Raw genomic sequence first — 14,632 nt, 5'->3', positions numbered from 1 at the left:
CCTGCCTCTGCCTCCCAAGTGCTGGGAATAAAGGTGGACGTCACCAACGTCCGGCTACCCTTGAACTTCTAAATGCCATTGATTGTCCCACCTCGGCCTCCAGATAGCCAGGACTGCTACAGCTCCAGGCCTTTTATATCTCTTTTGAGCTCATTTAGCTCCCGAGGAATAGAGTAGTGTGTGGATTTTTAAATTTTATTATTTTTCTATAAACTTTATTATTAAAATACTTACAGGAAAATCAAATACAAAATTAATGAGATCCAGAGTGTCTATACATCTCAGTGAACTTCTATACAGTTAGAACAGCCATTCTAAAGCAGAGGACTTCACATCAGATTTTACACTTTCACCATCAGATATATTTTTATGTGCTATCCATTACCCGGAAACAAAAAGATTCACGGCAGATTTAGACAGAAAAACAGTTAGCTTTATGTCCTCTTTTCATAACTCTTGCCTGTTTCCTGCATTCAGTCCTTCCTTATCCTTTCTTCTAAATCTGATCATTTAAATTCTAAATCTGAAAGAAAAGATGCACTTGGGAGGCAGAGGGAGGTAGATCCCTGTGAGTTCCAGGACAGTTCGAGCTACATACTGAGACCCTGTCTAACACACACACACACACACACACACACACACACACACACACACACACGATGATACCAAACCAAATTCTCTCTCTCTCTCAGGTCTTCTGCAGCCTTGGACTGAGGGTGACCTTGAACCTCTGATCTTCCTGTCTGTGCCTCCACTGTACTAGGATTACAGGCATCCACCACCATGCCCACTCCTGCATGCTATGCCATCACTCAACCAACTACATCAATATCCCTCAACCTACTTTTAAAATGTAATGGACTCAAATTAAACGTGGCTAAGAATATGCAGTTAAAATTAGATAAAGTGGAGCTTTTAAAATATGATGCTGAGTTACTTGCTTAAGGACAGCAACTACACTTATTTATTCTCTTCCCCTCTATGTCAGGGTTGGGGGTAGGGGTGCTGAGGGAATTGAAGGATTTATTAGATGATTCGGGAGAGCAAAGAGTTCAGACCAGCCAGAGCAGATGATCCTAAACAAACACTGCCCTCCCCCAAGGACAGTTCCATCTATGTTCCAGAGGAAAGTCCTGGCTTCTTATCCACTCCACCAAAGCTATTCTATTGTTATTTTTCGACAAATTTAAAGGTACCTGCCCAAATCTTATTGAGGGTTCTGGCACCAATCCCCATGCCAGGGGGAGTGTTAGTGAGAACTGTCTTTTGCTGGGAGCTCCAGCCTGCCCAGAGATAGCCCCAGGCCAATGACTGCCTGCAGGAATTGAGATACCAAGTTCTATTTCCTTGTCTCAGACAGGGACAATGCTGAAAGACTATCCTAACTTGAGGAACACCACAGGGGACTGGAGAAGAAGCTGAGTCCTCAGATGCAATGCCATCATGGATCAGCTTCCCTCCACACCAAGATCCCCTCTGGATTCTGTAGGCGTGTCTCCTAAGGTCACTTGCCAATAAACCTTCTTCTGCACTCAGTTTTTGGTTTTCTGCAATTTTCATAGTTACCAGCCTGTGATACGCCCTTACCAAACAAGTGTAAACAGATGCATCTGTCCCCCCTCTCTTAGTTTTTACACAAATGATAGTTTACAAACCATTCTGCATTTTGCTTTTTTCCTCTTGAATCATATATTTATCTCTTAATAATACATTTTGCAAAGACATGTTATTATTTTTAATGGATGTTTACAGTGGATATATCATGCTCTATCTAACCATCACTCTATTATTATTGTATATGTTCATTAAGCTGTTTCCATCTTTGGTATTACATACTACAATGCAATAAACAGCATTCTCTGTGTGTTTGTTCTTTCAGACATATGTGATTATATCTCCAGAGTACGTATCTAAAAGTTGAATTGCTCGATCAAAGTGTGTGTGTAATATTATAATGATTGAGGGCCTGGGGGTGGAGTGTGCTTAGAATGCAGGTTAGGCCCTGGGTTCAATTTCTGGAGCCCAAAATAAATAACAATGATGACAAATGCTGCCAAAATGCTCTCCATAGAAGCTGAAAAATGAGTCTACCTCAGCCAATACCCTGAGTGACTAATGCTTCTGTTTTTTATCAATCCGATGAGGAAGAAGCTGCCTCATCTGAGCTTTAAGTTACATTGGAATAACATTGAATGCTTTATGTTTAAAAAACATCATATTATTTCATGTATGTGTATACTTATATGAACTGTCTCTTCAAATCCATCCCTTCTTTTTGCTATTGAGTTGTTATTTATTTGTTTATAGTAACCATTTTATTAGAATCCTATATTTTCAACTACAGTTCTTCTCACAGTTTGTGATCTGTATTTAGACTTTGTCGGTGGAGGGTTTTGCTATGATTTATGTTGCATATATTATGTTTATTTTACTGAGAGGCTTGCCCAGACAGATCTTAAACGTATGATCCTTTTCCCATCTCTTGAGCAGTTGGGGATACAAAGCATGTGCCACCATACCTGGTGATTTTGTTTGGTTTTCCTTTTTCAGATGAGGACTCACTATTGTGCAGCTCATACTGGCCTTGAACCCTAGATTCTCCTAATTCACCCTCCTGTGTAGTTGTAACTACATATGTGAGAACCCGCAGCAAGCTTGTTACTCAAATATTCAAAGTGCGGCTTCTCAATCCTTTGTGGTTTCCGGGATTGGAGCTATAATGGTACAAAAGGAAAAGTGGTTGAGATAAAATTTGAGATGTACTGAAAAGGACTGTGCCAATTAAAACTTGTGGTAAGATCAGAGCTGTCTTATCATCATCAGCCCAACCAAGAGCTATCTTCCCTCAATCCCATCTTCTTTGTTTGGCTTTTGTTTGTTTGTTTTTTTAAGACTTATTTATTTTGTATACAGTTTTCTACCTACATGTGTCCTTGCAGGCCAGAGAAGGACACCAGATCTCATTATGGATGGTTGGGAGTTACCATGTAATTGCTGGGAATTGAACTCAGGACCTCTGGGAAAACAGCCAGTGCTCTTAACCTCTGAGCCATCTCTTCAGCCCTTGTTTTTGTTTTTCGAGACAAGGTTTCCTTGAGTGTGTAGGCTTGGCTGCCCTGGAATTCTCTCTCTGTAGTCCAGGCTGGCCTTGAACTCAAAACACCTGCCTGCTGCACCACCAGTGCCCACCCCATTCTATCTCCTAAATCCTCCTCCTTTCCTAATTTGCTTATGCTCAGCTCACTTTCTCCATTCTTATACAGGCCAAGCCCGGCTGGTGGAATGGTGTCACCCACATTCAGGATGGATCTGCCCCCACTCACAGGCATGGCCACAGACTAACTCATGTTAGCACTTTCTCACTGAAACTCTCTTACCAGGAGACTCTAGACTGTGTCATGTTAACCATTAAAGCGATCACAGTACACGTTTGGAAAGGTTCAAGTTCTTCCTATGTTAGAGCAGGTTTATTAAATTAACTTGAGAAAGTTAATGCTGGAAAGTGCAAATTTAGCTTAATTTACAGAGAGTTAAGGGTAATATTAAACTTAAATATATGTGAGATTAAAGAAACAGAAGAAATTAACATACTGGCAAATAGTCATAAATGATTGTTGTCTACTATTATGCCAAGATTCATGGGAGCTGCCTGCATCAAAGCCAAATGTATAGTGTCACATAGAGGGCCTGAGCTAAGTGGTGATGGCTTCAGAGAGGAATGACATGGAAAACCTGATGTATGCTAAACAGACTCAAACTAGTAAGTGATTGGCTGCAGAAAGAAGAGACATTGGGGCTGGAGAGATATCTCAGAGGTTAAGAACACTGGCTGTTCTTCCAGAGGCCTTGATTCAATTCCCAGCAACCACATGATGGCTCACAACCATCTGTAATGAGATCTGGTGCTCTCTTCTGGCCTGCAGGGATACATGCAGGCAGAACACTGTATATATTATAAAAAAAAAAAGGGGGGGGGGGAGAAAAGATGGATAATGCTGTATTTGAAGTGTGAGCCAAATAAACATATGTTTCATGTACAGAATCTCATTCCTAAACAGTGTGACACAGACGCTATTGGCCCTTCCACCCTTGAAGGTCTCCTGTAGGTATCCGGAGATGTTCTAAAATGGTTCCTTAGCAGAGATGCTCTACGTTCTTCCCTTTCACTAGTGATAGGAGTATAAGCAAGAAACATCCCTGCAGTGGGGACCCAGGTCTGCAGCAAGTAGAGAAGATGCATGACCAAGAGACTGAAAAAGGCTTGGGACACAGCTCAATGATAAAGAGCTTGCATAGCATGCCTGAAGCCCTGGATTTGATGGACTGACCCAAACCTGAGCATGTGCCCTGCATGTGCACCAAGACTAAAGGATCACCAGCGTTTTCTGTACCTTTAAGTAGTTTATGAGTGGCCATTGCTCATGTGACACACGACCTACATAATTTGAGAAGAACTGGCATAGCTATTTAAGCAGGGTTTGATGTGATAGCCCAGGCTGAATTCAGTAGCTCTCCACACTATTGGAGATGGCTCAGCACCTTTCACTTCGGGAAAGTCATCCCAGAGAAAACATGCGTGTTATAGAATGGGTAACGCACAAGCAGCCAGGAAAAGTTCAGAACACCCTTTTTTCTAACATGCATTTGGCCTAAGTTTCTTATACAAACCACAGGCGACCGAAAGCCTTGCTGTGAGTGCAGAAACAAACCTGTGATTCTGAGAAGCAGATTATCTGTAACGAGTGCGGAAATTTTCCTTTTCCTGATTGTATGCTTTGTCAAGTAGTTTCTTTAGCTTGTTTTTTTTGTTTGTTTGTTTGTTTTGTTTTGTTTTTGGCAGATGATTACTGATACATGCAAATACAATTTTATTGGAACACAACCATGCCTGCTTATTCATAAAGAAAACAAAACTTGGGGCTGGAGAGATGGCTCAGTAGTTAAGAGCACTGACTGCTCTTCCAGAGGTCCCAGGTTCAATTCCCAGCAACCACTTGGTGGCTCACAACTATCTGTAATGAGATGTGCTCTCTTCTGGACTGCAAGCATACATGCAGACAGAACACTATCTACAAATAAATAAATAAATCTTAAAAAAAAAAAAGGAAAGAAAACAAAACAAAACTGCAATCTGCTTGTACCTTAATGATGGATCCTTTCTCAGCCTGGATTGTACGCTGGTGACATGGTCCTGGCCAGGTGCCTTGGCTGACTTTGGCATTGCCTAACAGCCTTTTCCCACTGGGCTTTCTTGGCTCTTATTAAGACTTTTCTGAAGCATAAATCATTCTCAATTACTACCTTAATTGAACAGACTATTGAAACTCTCAGTCAACTTAGCTTTCCTCTGGCACCAAAAGCCACGATCATAGTCTCTTTGGCTCATCTCCTGATTTTAAAGTCCAATAATAAAAGATACTTAGTGATCTAAAGGTTTACGTATTCTAGTGTAAGTCTGTGCATTATTTAGCATGCTAAACCTTTGTATTCCCCATGCTCCTAGCTGTTGGGAATCGCTGTAACACATTAAAACAACTTTATTTTAATACAACATAGAGAATCATGAACTCCAGACAAGGGATGGAGGGGGGATGGAGAATAAAAGCACCAGTCTTGCAAGCCTCATGGCCTGAGTTTGATCCTGAACCCATGTACAAAGCCAGATGCAGTAGTGTACATCTTCAATCATAGCTTTCCTGAAATGAGTGAGAGGCAAAAAACAGGAAAATGGCCAAGAAGCTCATGGGCCAGCTAGCCTGGAGTGCATAGCACAGGTACAGAAACAAGAGACTGCTTCAACATGATTAAAAGAAAAACAGACTCCCAAAAGCTGTTGTTGAAACAGGGGCTGGAGAGGTGGCTTGGTGGCTGAGAGCACAGTCTGCTCTTCCAGAGGACCTGGGTTCCATTCCCAGCAACCACATGGTAATTCACAACTATCTATAACTTCAGTCCAGAGAATTCAATGTCATCTCCTGGCCTCCAAAGGTACCAAGTATGTTCATGGTGCACATACACATATTCAAAAAAAACACCCATACCCACACAATAAAATTATAATTAAAAAAATATTTAAACCAGACCTTATAGCAGGCTTGTAGAAAAACTAAGATTGGAATCTAGTTCCTCTGACTCAGTGGTCTTTGACTTCTTCAATGCATGCTATAGGGGAATAAAGAGACCAGCGATTCAACTCTCAAGAGAAATAACTCCTAAGCCAATCAGTGGTTTCTCAGAGGAAATGTGGCAGAGATTCTATATCAGAAGGGGCCTAGGGGGCATCAGGCTGATTCTCTAGAACATTGCTTTAGAGTTCACAGTAGAGTAGGACCTGCTACCATTACCACTCCTGAGCTAGGGGCTAAATACAACAGACATTTATTTGCTGCTCGATTACCAGCATGGATGCTCCTGGCTTATGACAGCCTTCTACATGGTGATTCAGGAACCCAGAACCTCCCTATTCCTGGCTTCCACACCCTTTGCAGACAGGAAGCGGCTAGGGAAAGAATCAGCACAGAAGACTTCTCAGAGTTCTTGAGAAAATACAATTCATTTCACACATTACGATACTTAACACTCTTCATGCAGCCTCGTCTCACGGGGAGAGTCGGGGATATACAGGCTGTGACTGACCACTGATTTTGTACACTTGGGAGTGGTGAGCACAAAAGTTTGGTGAGCTGTCCCAGAAGCAAGGGGGCTGGGCCTACACCCTTGCAACAGTTACCAATCCAAGGGAATCTATGAGGTTGGGAGTGCAGTTACTTTCAAGTTGTACCTGGTCCAGACAGCATCCCTCAGCCCAATGCTAGCCCCTTGGAAAGAATCATTACATCATTACATCTAGCACAAGTCAGCCTGGGGAGATGATTTAGTGGGGCCAAAGTAGCATCTGGTCCAGTCAAACATTTGTGCCACCCAGCTCTAATCACTTCTCAAGTCAATGTGACTCCATCTGGTTTCTAATCTGCCAGGATTCTGACTGGTACAATTCTGAGCACTCATGAGAGGAGGGTTAGTGTAATAAACTTAAACACCCTGAATGGTTGTTGCAGCTGGTCCTGAGCAGACGATAAATACAATCATCCTTAGGATGAATGCTCGCTTGTTGCCCCATGAAAGGCTCTGCACAAGTGGCTGGTTGCTTTTCTGAAAGGACCGTCCCCTACGGAGGGCTCAGCACTGCTCCTCTTCACTGATGGTGACAAGTGCAGTAGCCGTATCAGCTTTGCTGGGGGTTCATGCTGTTGAACTCACTCATAGGTCCGTTTGCTACTCTGTTCACAAGACAACTGTGTAAGAACTGGAGTGGCTGAGCCCGAAAGCTAGTTGAAACCTTCTAGGTGGTATTTCTATAACTTTAATTTTAAACATTATTTTGCGTGTTTGGGTGTTTTGGTTGCTTCTGTGTCTGTACACCAAATGCATGCCTGGCGCCCACAGAGGCTGGACAACAGCATGGGGGATGCTTTGGGACTGGAGTTACATAGATGTGGTCTTGAGTTGTCATGTATATTCTGGGATATATTCTGGGACTCAAACCCAGATCCTCTGGAAGAGCAGCCAGTGCTCTTAACCTCTGACTCTTGTTTATTGCCTCGTCTACTATGGTTGATTTTGGTGTGCGTTAGTGATATTCTAAAGAAAAAAAATTACATTTATTTGTTTATTGGGGGGAGGAGCTAGCCACAACATGGGTGTGATAGAGGTCAGAGTTAGCAGAGGCTGGCCTCAAACCTGTAGAAACCAACCTGCCTCTGCCTCCCAAGTGCTGTGATTAAAGGCATAAGCCACTATGCCCAGCTGAGGATGGAAGTCTGATTGTCCTTTTGGCAGCAGGCCCTTTTACCTGCCATGCCATCTTGCTGGCCCAGTATCTTTTGGCTCAGTATCTCAGATCCACTCACATACTGGTTCTTCCGATCATGACCCTCTTATTGGAAGTTTCCTCTCCACCCACAGTGAATAACAGGGAGCCCCCCAGAAGTTCTAGCCCTAACACTGTCTGCCTTCCCTCTATCTTTTTTCTTACAGTGTTGGATGACAAGTACTCCACCACTGAGCTACATACCTCCCCGAGCGTATGCTTTTTCCCTTAGTGGCTGGAGACACAGGACACAGTATCTCCAGAGAAGAGATGCCCTACCATGGCCCAGAACACTGGAACCTTGGAAATTTTGCCAGTATTAGCAGGCTCCTTCATGTTTTCTTAGGGGTTATCTTCTGTTTGTACTGCATGTATCTTGGCAGCATTCTGGAGCACTGGGCATTTCTTTCTAACCAGGTTCATCTTGATATCAACAACAGGATTGACCAATATAAATGTCTACGGAATGTCAATACGATCCTTTTGTGTACTTTTTGGTTTTGTTTTGAAACAGTATCGTGTTATATAACCAAGACTGCCCTCCAATTTAGGACCCTCTCCCCTCAGCCACCCTCAGCCCCTCAGTGTTGAGGATACAGTTTACCCTAATATACTCTGCACTGAGTTTTGCTTCTTGGTTGGTTGGTTCAGCCCAAAGCATCTGGGGAAACTTAGAAAGAACTAGTCAAGGTCACTGAATTGCCACATTCTTTCTCTTAGGCCACATAGACCAAAAGTTACTCACTATAATACTGAACTGATCATGCTGAGACATTCATGTCCACTGTCTTCCCCACTTTGAACTGGTGCTTTTAGACCCTGAAGTGAGCATGACTGTGAATGTTCCCACCATCTTTCCTTTAAAAACTTTTTATGTTATGGGTATGAGTATTTTGCTTGCATGTATTTCTGTGTACCACAAGTACCATAAGTACCAAGTGTCCTTGGAGGCTATAAGAGAGGATTCTCTGGAATTACAGATAGTTGTGAGCCACCTCCTGGAAGCTGGGAACTGAGCCCAGGTCCTTTGCAAGGGCAACAAATGCTCTTAACTGCTGAGCCATCTCTCCCAATCTTTACCTTTTAAACTATGATCACAAACTGAGCATGCTCCAAATAGGTATCTTAAGTTGAGCAAGCTCAGAAATGTGCCCACCCTAACATGCTTTCCTACACCAAAATGTATAGATTCTTCAAATAAACTACCATTGTTACTAATTTTAGGGAGAACATTGCTTTGCAAAGAACCTCAACAAGACTTAAATACAATAAATAACAATACAACTACAGAAAATAAATACAACGTGACTGTACCCATTAAGACAAGATTTGAAGAACTGTGTTAAGTCCCACTCTGACTAAGAATGGGGAGGAGGGAATTAACACAGTTCTAAACCAAAGTTGTACACAGACTGAATGGAAAAGAAATAAAAGGAAAGTACATGACTGCTCCTAGTTATGGTGGAAGAGAAAGTTTATTGTAGATAAAAGGGAGAGCATAGTTAAGAGGCAAGGACATCTGGGAGAATCCAGAGTGGATGTGACCCTGAGCCATGTGGGAAGAGAGGGGACCCAGATACAGCAGCCAAGAGGGCAAAGGTACAAAAAAGGGGCAGGTAACCAAAATATCTGGATTACATACTGAAGAGCCTCCAGGAGAAGGGCAGCCCAGCCTCTGGGCTTGAGAGTTTAGGGTAGGAGCAGGAGACACCAGCCATACCCTGTAACAGGTAGGGACTGAAGGATATTGGGAGAACCTGGAAGCCAGGTCCAGATTTGATATGCTATATGAACAATAATAAGACAGCAAGAGGCAGCTGCTCCTGTTACATCTGCTGTTGTGAAGTAGAGAGGCAGAGAAGTTAGTTCTTTCTACTTTTTTTTTAGACAGGATTTCTCTTGGTAACAGCCCTGGATGTCCTGGAACTATCTCTGTAGACCAGGCTGGCCTTGAACTGACAGAGATCCACCTGCCTTTGCCTCTGGAATGCTGGGATTAAAAGTACTTTTTCCTTTTTATTACAGCTCAGGACACCCAATCCGTGGAATGGCTGAAGTGGGTTTTAAAGTGGACCTTCCCATCTCGGTTGACACTGATCTAGATGGTCCCTCATAGACATGCTCAGAGGTTTGTCCCTAGGTGATTGATTATAGGCAATCAGTATTAGCCATCACTGGTGAGCCAACATCTCTTAACAATTACATGCCGCAGATGATGGGGTTCTCATTGCCATCTAGTGGTTGAATGACGCAATGTTTAAGAAGCACTTCTATCACCAAGGGTTCCCTGTGAGCAGTGGTACTGAGGGCAAAGAAGCTGAGGAAATGGCTCAGTAGTGCAAAGATTCTCAGGAATCACCCGGAAACTCCCAACCCTCTGTAACTCCAGGGGTTGCTCTCTCCTGGTCTCCCCAGTACCAAATATGCTTGTGGCACAGGATTGTACTATACACGTGCGCCCAAAGCTCCAGTACACATAAAATAATTTAAACACAAGCATGCACACGCCTTTAACCCCAGAACTCAGGAGGCAGAGGCAGGTGGATCTCTGTGAGTTAGAGACCAACCTGGTCCACAAAGAGAGTTCTAGGACAGACAGGGCTGTTCCACAGTGAAACCCTGTCTCAAAAAACAAACACCACATCAACAATAACACCCCCCCCCAAACAAAAACCTTAAACAAAAAAGAAGTTGGGGTAGGAATTTTTACTTCTGTGATTCCAAAGGAGAAATTTTTCACTGAGGTAAGAGGTGAAGAAATCCAGATTCCAACTAAGTAAGCCCAAGGCAAGGCCAAAATATGTTCCCTCCCTGCCACTGCCCCAAGAGGCTGCTGTCCTGCATCAGCCAGTCTTTACCGGGATCTCCTCCTGGAGTCCGGTAAAGCCTTTTAGACATTGTCTGCAGACACATTTCCTGGGAGGAAGCTCCTGCCAATCAGTGACAGCCCTTCACACAGTGACAGAGGTCTGAACCCTGGCAGTCAGCCATTCTACAACTGGATGATATGTAGAGTCTGGTGAAGGGGATATGGACAGGGCGGCCAACAGCATCCACCCTGCTCCCCAAAGAAGACAAAATGCAATCTAAAAACTAAATGATAAGAAGAAGGCAGCTATGTGTGGGGCTCGGGGTAGTGCTGAGATGGGGACAATGTTAGCGCATGTGACGTCCAAAAAGAAAGACAACGTGGGGAGAATGTGAAGTAGATGGAGCTGGACAAGGCTGGGCTGGCAAATGCGACTGGGTCTGAGGTAAGAGCAGCTGGCTTTCCCTTGGAGCACATTGATAAAATGATTTAGTTCCTATGTTAATGAATACTTTATACAGGGAGCCACTTCTCTTCAATAATTGGACGAACGAGAGTTATAGTATTAATTTGCTGGACACTAAGACACAGAGAAATTTGAGTTCGTGACCTGGTTGGGTCTGTTGTTTCTGCTTTCATTAGAATTACCGGTCCACACTTCAGCTCATACTTAGCTCATTCCAAATATATCAGATCTAAGCTGTTGCTGCTCTCATGAATTTTTATGAGATTACAAAGCAAGTCCAGCGCTGACCTTGAGTGTCTTATCTACCCTCTCTTCATTAGGCTGTGCTCGGAGGAGCCATTCCCGAAGGAGAAGATGCTATTAGTCATACTAAAACGATCCAGCACAAAAGAGCCCTGGACTTGTCACTTCTGACACGGACATCGACCTCCCACTCTGTGTCACCGTCCGCCTTTGTAGTAGAAGTATTTTATTCCCACTTGAAGGATAAAGTGATTTTATCCTTTCCTGACCTCATTTATGAAGGGAAATGTCATGAGCGGTTATGCAATTCTAGTGTGGCCCTCGCCAGTCTCCATCTGCACAAGTCCCTGGGATGTGTGCCTCACTCACACCATCAAACCCTTCTCAGTCCCTGGGCTCTGGTCCTCAGCAGAGACCGCCACCTGGAGTTTTGACTATGTGAGCACTCATGTCTCTCACACTGCAACCCATCCTTTGACCTACTTCCAGATTAATTTTTGTCAAACCAGCTCTGCTCATTAACACCATCATCTGGTCCACAGAAATCCATTACAACTGCTTGTCTGCAAAATTAAAGTTCTTTCTGAAGAGCCAGGTGTGGTGGTACACACCTACAATCCTAGCATTTGGGAGGAAACAAGAGAGTCTTGACTTCAGGGCTACATACACATAAAGCAAACATTAAATTAAATATACAAAAGAGTGGGTGAAGCCAGGTGGTGGCATGCTTTTAATGCCAGCACTCGTGAGGCTGAGGCAGGCGATCTCTGTGAGTTCAAGTCCAGCCTGGTCTACAGAATGAATTCCAGGACACTCTGTCTTGGAAAACAAACAAGAAAAGAGATGTGGGTGAGTCAGTTTAATAATTATTTTTACCTTTAGACCATTTGTGCTCCCTAATTTGGCTTTGAACTGTGCTTGTTGAGTTTTCGGGTGTGCCTCAGCAAGAGTGCATGACACACAGAGAGCTTGCCCACCGGGAAGAAGAGCAGGAGGAGTGTTAAGTGCCTGCTCACCTTTTGCCTACCACTTTGTGAGTGGGGTGTGAGGATAAAGATCCGTTTTTAACAAAGTCAGAAGCTTCACATTTTCTTTTATGGTTAGTGTTTTTTCTATCCCATTTATACACTATTAAAAGGCATGTGGGGACTGGAGATGTGACTCAGTCATAGGGCGCTTGCATATAGAGGTCCTAGGTTCAATCCCCAGCACTACAAAAAGAAGAAGAAGGAGGAGAAGGAGAAGGAGAAGAAGAAGAAGCATGCACCATCACACTGAGAGAAAGAGAGAGAGAGAGAGAGAGAGAGAGAGAGAGAGAGAGAGAGAGAGAGAGAGAGAGATGGGTTTTCTGAGCTGCATTTTGAGATGTGTGGAATGTATGGATGTTTAGACAGTTAAGGGCTTCCTCTCCCTTGAGGAGCCCATGCACAGGCAGGCATGTCTTAAGTTCCCCTGCTTTCTCTTGGGAAGCACATATTCCTACCTGGGTGTGCCATGCTTTCTGGGTGCCTTGCTTCTGACGGTAGCACTTCCGCCTGTATTAAAATCATCCTAGCAAGCTCCCAACTATGATCTCTAAGCCAGTCCTCAAATTCTTTTCAGCATTGAAGCCACAAACCCTGGTGTGACCTCAGGCTGGTGTGGGTGGCAGTGTAGAGATGGGTCTGTCCTCTGATCACTGACAAGTATAGGGATTAGGGGTATCGATGAAAGCATGTTGTTGTTTGAGACAGAGTTTCCCTATGTGGCTCTAGCTGTCCTGGAACTCACAGATCCTGCACCACCACTCTGTGATGAAAGGTTTTAACATGACGTCCCTGGGGATGCTTGTGCAACGCTGTAAATACACTAATTACCACTAAATGGTATAAGAAGGGCTATCTTTCTTCAGACCAGTGTCAATGCAAAAACACAATTCTCACCCCACAGAGGGTAAGAGATAGCTGTCTTATTCTGGTGCCAACTCATGACCATGGCCAGGAACAGATTTAGGTCACACCAAATTACATGTTCCAACCTGGAAACAGCTTCATGAATTTTTTATTGTAATGAAACAAAGTAAGCAATAACTCCGGGCACTTTTCAAATAAGTTGGTGGAGACATCAGAGAAGTGGGTTATAGCTAAATGGGAACCCTCTGCTGTAGCCTCTGAGGCTGTCTGAGGACACCCTGAGCATTTGGGCCTGTGGAAGCCAGTGGTCTAAGTCAACACATTCCAAAGGAAATCTAGTCTCCGTCTGGGCATTCCAAGTGATTACCTACTGATCGCAAAGCTGTTAGGTCAAGAATAGAGGAGGGCCATAGATGGCTACTAAGAAGGCTAAAGATGGGGTTTGGAGGGCTGGCTCTGTGGCTAAGAGCACTGGTTGCTCTCCAGAGGACCAGAGTTGTGGGTTCAATACCCACAACTCACATGGCAGCTCACACCATCTTCTGGTCTCCTCGGGTACCAGACACACACATGGTACATATACACACATGTAGACAAAAACATATAGGCTCATAAAATAAAAGTAATAAATAAGAGGGGGACAAACCCACTAAAGAAGGACCAAGTTAATTAGGCCCTTGTCCTGCAACATTCCAACTCTCTACATCGTTTGGGGCTCCCAAAGTTAATCAGGGGTTGGACGTCTGTTTACATTCTCCCTGGTAGCTGAGAGTCACATTTTGTGCATGGGGATGGGGCACACACTGATTATTAAATGTGATACTTGGAAAGGCTTCCTGTGATCGGATATAAACGAGGCTGAGTAGCAGGCAGGAAAGCAGTCTTCAGGAGAGAGGGATAGCTGCCAAAGCCATTAAGGAGCAAATCAGAACATATTAAAATCTACTGGGCATTATGATATGGATCTTGTCTTTTAAAATTATTTAATCTTCTATACTTGTCATAACATGACATATATTAATATACCTAAAATGAAAATACTGAACAGATGACAAGAATACACAGTTTGCCTGTTTGTTTGTTTTTCCCAGACAGGGTCTCTCTGTGTAGCCCTGGCTGTCCTGGAACACTCTCTGTAGACCACACTGGTATCAAACTCATAGAGATCCACCTGCCTCTGCCTCCCAAGTGGTGGAATTAAAAGCATGCACCACCACCATCTGGCTAGAAATACACATTTTAAACAAACAAACCTTCTACAGTTTTTAAAAATTAGATTGACTATTTATTTGAATCTGAAACACAGGAAATATATGTAAGGTATCATAAGTATCTAAAACTTATAAATTCAG

This window comes from Phodopus roborovskii, unplaced genomic scaffold (genome assembly GCF_943737965.1).
Source record: "Phodopus roborovskii unplaced genomic scaffold, PHOROB, whole genome shotgun sequence".
Lineage (NCBI taxonomy): Eukaryota > Metazoa > Chordata > Mammalia > Rodentia > Cricetidae > Phodopus > Phodopus roborovskii.
This window is presented reverse-complemented; position numbering follows the sequence as displayed.